Source organism: Balaenoptera acutorostrata, chromosome 2, assembly GCF_949987535.1.
Source record: "Balaenoptera acutorostrata chromosome 2, mBalAcu1.1, whole genome shotgun sequence".
NCBI lineage: Eukaryota > Metazoa > Chordata > Mammalia > Artiodactyla > Balaenopteridae > Balaenoptera > Balaenoptera acutorostrata.
The window spans coordinates 175,369,141-175,377,757 of NC_080065.1; the positions used below are offsets into that span (position 1 = coordinate 175,369,141).

Sequence of the window (8,617 nt, forward strand, 5' to 3'; positions counted from 1 at the left end):
TTCCACAGCATCAGGTTGTAATTCAGGGAGCCAAAATGCTGGGGTTTCCCCCCCCCCTTTTTTTTTCCTCCAAAGAGGGACAAATCAAGCATACTGACAAAGGAAGAGCATTAGTCACCACAGATAAACTCCTTTTTAGAGGTGATACCGCAAATGATTTGGCTCAGTGTAGACTATGATTTGGCTCCACAAACCATAAGCTAGAGCACTTCATGCCAGGCCCCTCCTCAAATATCCATGATAGGTAGAAATTAGGCATCAGTAGTTTTTGAAATCTTCCCAGGTGATTGTAATATGCAACCAGGGCTGAGAATCTGGAGATGTAGAGAGAATTTAAATTGAACTTCAGTTAAACAGTAAAACAAGCTCTGACTCTACTGGCTGGAGCTAGACAAGGGATATGGATTTAGTGGGATGAGAAGATAAAGAACACCAGGGAGTAAATCAAATGCTTTACACCTGTGCTTAGCTAATTGTTACTCAGATAATTCAGACAATCTTACAGCACCTGAACCCTGAAATTCCTTAGCTCTGTTTTAAAAAAAGTAACTCTTCAAGTACCTGAACTCTGAGAATCACGTAAATCATAAAGAAAAAGAAGAAATCTTACTTTTTGAATTAGTTGATTTCATATATACTGTTTCACTTTCATGATATTAACTAGATATCTTTCTTTCCATTGTATGTTTGAGGAAAGTAAGGCTTTAAAAATCTCAGTAACTTTCTCAAGGTCACTTGTTAAGGGTGTGGTAGGCAGCATAATGGCTCCTAAAAATGCCCTCACCCTAATCCCTAGAACCTATTAATATGTTACGTTACATGGTAAAGAGGACTTTGCAGATATGACTCAAGTTATAGACCTTTAGATAGAAAGATTATCCTGGATTACCTCATGGAACAAATCTAATTGCATGAGTCCGTAAAAGCAGAAAATCATTCCCAACTGTAGAAAGAGAAAGAGAGAGATGTCCTAATAGAAGCAGAATCAGAGAGATGCAACATTTTGGGTTTTGTAGGTGGAGAAAGGGGACTCTGAGTCAAGGACTACAAGTGACCGCTGGAAGCTGATAAAGTCCAGGGAACAGAAACACCCCTAAGAGCCTCCAGAAAAGAATGTAGCTCTGCCAACACTTTTTTTTTTTTAACCATCTTTATTGGAGTATAACTGCTTTACAATGGTGTGTTACTTTCTGCTTCATAACAAAGTGAATCAGCTATACATATTCATATATCCCCATATCTCCTCCCTCTTGCGTCTCCCTACCACCCTCCCTTCCCTAACCCACCCCTCTAGGTGGACACAAAGCACAGAGCTGATCTCCCTGTGCTTTGTGGCTGCTTCCCACTAGCTATCTATTTTACATTTGGTAGTGTATATATGTCCAAGCCACTCTCTCACTTCATCCCAGATTACCCTTCCCCCTCCCTGTGTCCTCAAGTCCATTCTCTATGGCTGAGTCTTTATTCCTGTCCTGCCCCTAGGTTCTTCATAACCAGTTTTTCTTTTTTTTTTTTTAGATTCCATAGATATGTGTTAGCATACGGTATTTGTTTTTCTCTTTCTGACTTACTTCACTCTGTATGACAGTCTCTAGGTCAATCCACCTCACTACAAATAACTCAGTTTCATTTCCGGCTAACTAATATCCCATTGTATATATGTGCCACATCTTTATCCATTCATCTGTCGATCCTGCCAACACTTTTACTTGACTCAATTGAGACCAATGTCAGACTTGTAAGGTAATAAATTTACGTTGTTTTGAGTCACTCAATTTGTGGTAATTCGTATGAAAGCAATAAAAAACAAATACAGAGGTCCTACAAGAGCCAGGCTACATATTTATATTTAAGTATTTCTAAAATGAATTTAACCTTGTGATTGACAGCAGCAGCAGCTTCCAAGGGATCCCACCACACACCTGAGGCAAAAGCAGCCTAATAAAGAAGCAGTGACAGCAGCAGCTCACTGCCCCACACCTGGGGTAGAGGGGGATTTGATCAACTGTAGCAGCAGCATAGCCTGAATGGGAATGCATCCTCCTGGGGCACTAGTCCCATCAACATTAGTCTAATCTGCTAGCATCTGCTGTGCCAACAGGCCCAACATATACAAACCCTCCAACTCAGCAGCATTAAGTGAGCCAGGCTCAGTGTTTCCTGAAACTCATATCCAATGGCACTGGAAAGCCCAGATATCACCTACTGTTATGAAAACATAAAAAAACAATAACAGAAGACTGGGAACTTCAGAAAGAAAAGGGGAACAATGGAATGGGTGAAAACAAATGGGGTAAATATAAGAGACTCTCATTAGCTTCATGAGTTTCTTAAATCCTATATGATGGTCAAAGCAAAAATTATGACACCATCTGATGTGGTTCTCAATGTATATAAAGGAAATACTACAGAAAATCATACTTTAAAACTGGGGACTATTAAGAGACCTCAATGGAAGTAAAATTTTGAAACTTCACTTGAAGTAATAAAACACTGATTCCAGTAGGCTATGATAAGTTACATATGTATAGTGTAATGCCAAAAGCAACCACTAAGAAAACTATACAAACAGTATACACAAATGATTATAAGTAAATTAGATTAAAATGGACTTATTAAAAAATGTTTAAGTAACCCACAAGAAGGCAAAAGAAGAGAAACATAGGATTCAGAAACTAAGGTAAAAGACAAAACAAAAAATAAAATGGTAGACCTAATCTTTAACATAGCAATAATTACATTAACTGCAAATGATCTAAGTAACCAAGTCAAAGACAGAGATTGGAAGAGTAGATGAAAAAAATCACAAGCATGATCCAACTATATACTGTCTATAAGAAGCTTACTTTAAACATCATGATATAGGTAGTTCAAAGTAAAAGGATGAAAAAGATATATCATATGAACATTAATCAGAAAAAGCAGGAATGGTTATATTAATATCAGATAAAGTAGATTTCAGAGCAAAGGAAATTATTAGGGGCAAAGAGGGTCATTACATAAAGATAACAGGAATAATCCACCTAGATGACCTAGTGATACTAAATGTGTGTGCACCAAACAAAAGAACTTCAAAACACATGAAGCAAACACTGAAAAAGGTAAAAGGAGAAAATTTTAAATCTACAATTATTATTTGAGACTTCAACACAGCAATTTATAGAACTACCAGAGAGAAAAATCAGCAAGGATATGGAAGAACTGAAAACATCATCAATCAACAGGATAGAACTGACATTTAAAGAACACACTCAATAAAAGCAGAATACATATTCAAGTGTCCATGGAACATTCACTCATATACCATATGCTGGGTGATAAAAAAACATTAGCAGATTTAAAAGAATTAAAATCATAGAGAGTACGTTCTCTAGCCATAATGGAATCAGACTAGAAGTCAATAACAGAAAGACAACAGGAAAATCTTCAATCACATGAAAACTAAACATCACAATTCCAAATAACTCATGGGTAAAAAGTCAAGGAAAAAATTTTAAATGCATAGAATAAAAGAAAATGGAGGTATAACAGATCAAAGTTTGTGGAATGAAGTGAAAGCAATGCTGAAAGGGAAGTTTATAGCACTAAACTGGGAAAGTAAATATTACAAAGCAATCATCTAATTTTCTATATTAAAATAGTAAAAACGGAAGAGGAAAAAACACTAATCAAGCAGAAAGAAGGAAATAATAAAGATGAAACAAAAATCCATGAAACTGAAAACAGGAAAATAGGGGGGGGAAATCAATGAAACAAAAGGCTGGTTCTTTGAAATAAACAATCTTCTCAATAAAGATGTAGCAAGACTGATCAAGATAAAAAGAGAGATGGCACAAATCACAGATATCAGAAATGCAACCGGGGATACCATGACATATCCTGCAGGTTAATAAGGGACAAGTTATTATGAACAAGTCTACACTATAAATTCAAAAATGTAGATGAAATGGACCCATGCTTCTACACCCAAAACTACCAAAACTGAGCCAAGATGAAATAGATAATCTCAATTTTCCTGTAACCATTAGAAACACTGATTTTTCATTTAAAAACTCCCAAAAGAAATATTCAGGCTTAGATGTTTCACTTTTACCCAAGACTGAAAGAATTAACACCAATTTTACATGACTTGATAAGAAATAGAAGTAGAGGGAACAGTTCCTAATTAATTTTATGAAGCCAGTATTACCTTGATACCAAAACCAGACAGGGATAGTATAGAAAGAAGAAAACTACAGACCAATATTTTTTATGAAATTGCCTGTAAAAATCCTCAGCCAAATATTAGCAAATTAAATCCAGAAATATATAAAAAGAATAATATACCATAACCAAATGGTATTTATTCCAGTTATGCAAAGTTGGTTAAATATTTGAAAATCAAATAATGTAATCCACCATATCCAATAGATTAAGGGGGAAAAGTCATGTAATCCTATCCATTAATGCAGAGAAAGCATTTGACAAAATCCAATCCCATTCATGATTTTAAAGCAAGAAGAAAGAAAACTCCAAGCAAACTAGGAATAGAAAAGGAACATACTGAAACTCATAAAGATGATCTACAACCTATACCGACATTATATTTAACTGTGAAAGACTGAATGCTTTCTCTGTAAGATCAGAAACAAGGCACCGATATCTGCCCTCACCACTTTTATTAAATATATTACTGGAGGTTCTAGTAAAAAAATAAAGCAAAAATAAAGAAATACATACATTCAAAAGTTAAGTTTTTAAAAAGTTTATTTAAAAGATAAAAGGACTATTCCTACTATGTTGAATAGGAAGGAATATATCCTACTGAATGTTGAATAGTAATATATCCTATTATATTGAATAAGGAAAAGTAAAACTGTCTACATCTGAAGAGGAGATGACAATCTAAATGGAGAAAATACCAAGGAATCCACAAAAAGCTTGAGAAATAATATTAGTTTGTAAATGTTTTAGAGTACAAGATCAACACAATTTTATCAAATTATGTATTAATAACAAATGTGTAGAAGCTTAAATAAAAATATGTGATGCCATTTACAACTGACCTAAATAAATACTTAAATATAAGCCCAATAAGACATTTACAGGACCTCTATACTGAAAATGACAAAATGCTGATGAAGAAAATTTTAAAAGTCCCAAACAAATAGGGAGACATACCTTGTTCATGGATTAGAAAACACAACATCATAAAGATGTCAATTCTCCCCAAGTTAAGAGGCTTAACACAATTACTCTTAAAATGCCCTCAAGGTTTTTGTGGCTATAGACAGGCTTATTCTAAGATTTATATGGTAAGAAGAGGCTGAAGAATAGCTAAAACAATTTGTAAAGGAAGATTAAAATGGGAGGAATTAATCTACCCAATTTCAAGATTTTGCAGTAATGATGGAGGCTAGATACATAGATCAATGGAATGGAACAGAGAACCCAGAAAGAGACGGACATAAATACATTTAACTTGTTTTTGACAGCAGTGCAAAAGCTATCAAGGAAGAATAGACTTTTCAAAAAATGGTACTGAAACAGTTGGACATCCCTCGACAAAAACAAACAAATAAAAAATGAACCTTAACCTAAACCTTACACACCTTACACAAAAATTAAATCAAAGTGGATCATAATCTTAAATGTAAAAGCAGGACATTTTGAGAAAAAAAAATAGGAGAAAATCTTTGGCATCTAGAACTAGGTGAATAATTCTTAGACTTGACATCGAAAGTATGATCAATAAAAGCAAAAACTGATAAATTGGATCTCATCAAAATGAGTTAAAAATGCTTCATAGAAGATCCTTTTAAGTGGATGAAAACTCAAATTACACAGTGGGAAAACATATTTGAAAATCCCATATGAGACAAATGACTTGTATCTATAATATACAAAGAACTCTCCAAACAACTTACAAAAATCCAACTAGAAAACAGGCAGAAGACAGGAACAGACATTTCATGGAAGAGAATATACACATGGCAAAGAAGCACATGAAAAGATGTTCAACGTCGTTAGCCATTAGGGAAATGCAAATTAAGACCATAATGACATATCAGAGAATAACTAAAATTAAAGTATAGTGGCAACATCAAATGCTGGCGAGTACGTAGAAAAATTATATCACATCACTGGTGGGAATATAAAATGGTTTAGCCACTCTGAGAAACAGCTTGACAGTCTCTTTTAATCCTAAAAGTAGATTCACCCTACAATGCAGTAATTGTCCTCTTGAGCATTTATCCAAAAGAAACAAAAACTTAATGAAGTTCCCACAGAAACTTACACATAAATGTTCATAGCAGTTTTATTTATAATAGCCAAAAACTGGCAACTACCCAAATGTCTTTCAATGGGTGAATGTTGAAACAAATTGTGATAAAATCTTATGATAGAATACTACTGAGCAACAACAAGGAACAAATTATTAATACATGCAAAAATTGAAATGAACTTCAAGGGAATGATGCCGAGGGAAAAATTTTAAAAAGCCAATCTCCGAAGATGAAGTAATTCATGATTATGTTTACATATTATTCTTAAAATAACAAAACTGTGGAGATGGAGAACAGATTAGAAGTTGCCAAGGGTTAGAGATGGGAGTAGAAGGTACAGCGGGGGAACTTTGTGAGGTTTTTGTGGTCCCAGTACAAATAATACAGCAATCTTGGTTTTAATCCCTAAAGATTTTTAAAAGCAATTCCTAATAAAGAGGTGTCCAGATATTTAGCAATGGCAGCAGATTAGAGGTATAGCTCCCCAACATGACAACTTCGAAAGAGATCTATACTATCAACACTAATTTAATGCATATGTTAATTTTAAAAAGGCCAGTCACAATACTTAAATGGTACATATCTTAACGATATTATTCTGGGTATCCAACTACACCAGATGGACTAGCAGGATTTTCTGTACATTCAATCTTATTTAAGACAGTAAATCTTATAATAAGACAGTTAAAAAAAGAAAAAGAAAAATAACAAACCTCAACTACAGTTGGATATTCTCATAGGAAGATGAGGTGAAAATATGAAGCAGCGGTTCAAACGCTTAAGCAGTGGCACCTAAATTTGGCTGCACATTAGAATCATCTGAAGCACTTTTTAAAAACCCTCACACCGACGGTTGGTCATCCTAGACCAATAAAATCATTTTAAATCTCCTCGGACGATGCCAATGTCTAGCCAGAACTGAGAACCAGCGGACTAAGCAGAAGGGGATGTTTCTACAAAGATCTCTTAACAAGAAGTCCTTTCACCCAATCAGATTTACCTCCCCGCAAAGGGGTAAAGAAGGCTAGATGTTGTCCATACTTGCTTAGCTTTAATTAGCACTTGTGACTTGCCCAAAACCTACATCTTGTTTCCCCTAAATTTCATGTTATTCCCTAAGCTTTTCAAACCCAGGGCTAAGGGGTTTGCCAGCATGAGATTTTAAGTGCTCACACAGGGGAAGTCCCTGGCAAACCAGGACAGCGGTCACTCTACACTGAAATGTAAAGCATCCTAAATAACCCTGCCACTGCTCCCAGATATTAGTCTGTGCCAACCAGTGGAGAAAAGGCATTCTCCATTACTACCACGGCAAATGCTCCTGTACTTGCCTTGGCCAGTCCCTATCTTTTGCAGGCGCCACTCCCCTTCACCTGCTGGTGGACGCTTTGGTCAGCTGACAATGCAGATATTTTCAAACTTTAAGGTGAATAAAAATCATCTGGAGGGCCTGTTATAACAGAGATCACTGAGCCCCACCAGAGTTGCTGATTCCATAGGGCTGGGACCGGGCCCTAAAACTTGAATATCTAACACATTATCAGGGGACGCTGGTAAAGCTGGTCAGGTAAAGTCTGGTAAAGCTGGTCAGGAAAAAGAAACCCGACGTGTCAGATCATCAAGTACGGAAGGGCAAGCCCGCCGGCAGTCCAGGCCCGGGGGGACCGGGGTCCCCAGCCCTACAGAGCCAACGGCAGCCCGGCTCGGGCGCCCCTCGGAAGCACGGGGTCCCCGCGGCCGAGTCTGCGCCCCCGGCCGGCCCCGGCTCCCCTCTGCCCACTCTGCGCGCGGGGGCTGGAACGGCCGCGGAGAACCACGGCGGGGCGGGAAGGGGGGCTCCAAAGAGGGTCTGGCGACTCGAGTCGCTCCGTTTCTCGGTGGGCTGAGCGCACGCCGTGGGGGAAGAGGGGCGGGGGTCCGGGAAGAGGGGACGGGCGGCACTCACGTAGACCGGCAGCGGCCACGGGTAGACGGCGGGCTCGGCCCCCACGGGCGACTCCAGCCTCAGCTTCTCCCCCATGTCTTCGCGCGCGGCCCCCGCACCAGGCTAGTCTGGCGGTTAGGGGAGGGGCGGGGCGCCGCCGGCGGGGGCGGGACAGGCGGGCGGGCCGGCGGGAGGCTGAGGGGAGGGGGCCTGGCCTGGGCCTCAGCCGCCGCCGCCGCCGCCGCCGCGCTCCCGTCCGGCCCCCGGTTCCCTCTTTGTGGTCACCGGCCCGGGGCCTCCAGCGCTGCTGCCAACTCCGGCCGGTGTGAGGCGAGCACAACGAGCCAGGGCCGAGCTGAACCACTCACTCGTGGCGAGCGCCGGCCGCCCCGTGGACACGCCCCCTCTCACGCACGCACGCACGCAC

At 39.1% G+C, this 8,617-nt stretch overlaps 1 long non-coding RNA gene across 1 annotated transcript in view; it reads right to left on the bottom strand.

The window, feature by feature from the left end:
- The window catches only part of LOC130707355 (uncharacterized), a 28,361-nt gene extending 20,070 nt beyond the window's left edge, over nucleotides 1–8,291 (bottom strand). The window contains exon 1 of the long non-coding RNA XR_009007247.1: nucleotides 8,212–8,291. This is a non-coding gene — a long non-coding RNA (uncharacterized LOC130707355). The remainder of the gene's footprint in view (nucleotides 1–8,211) is intronic.
- Between the last annotated feature and the right edge of the window lie 326 nt (nucleotides 8,292–8,617).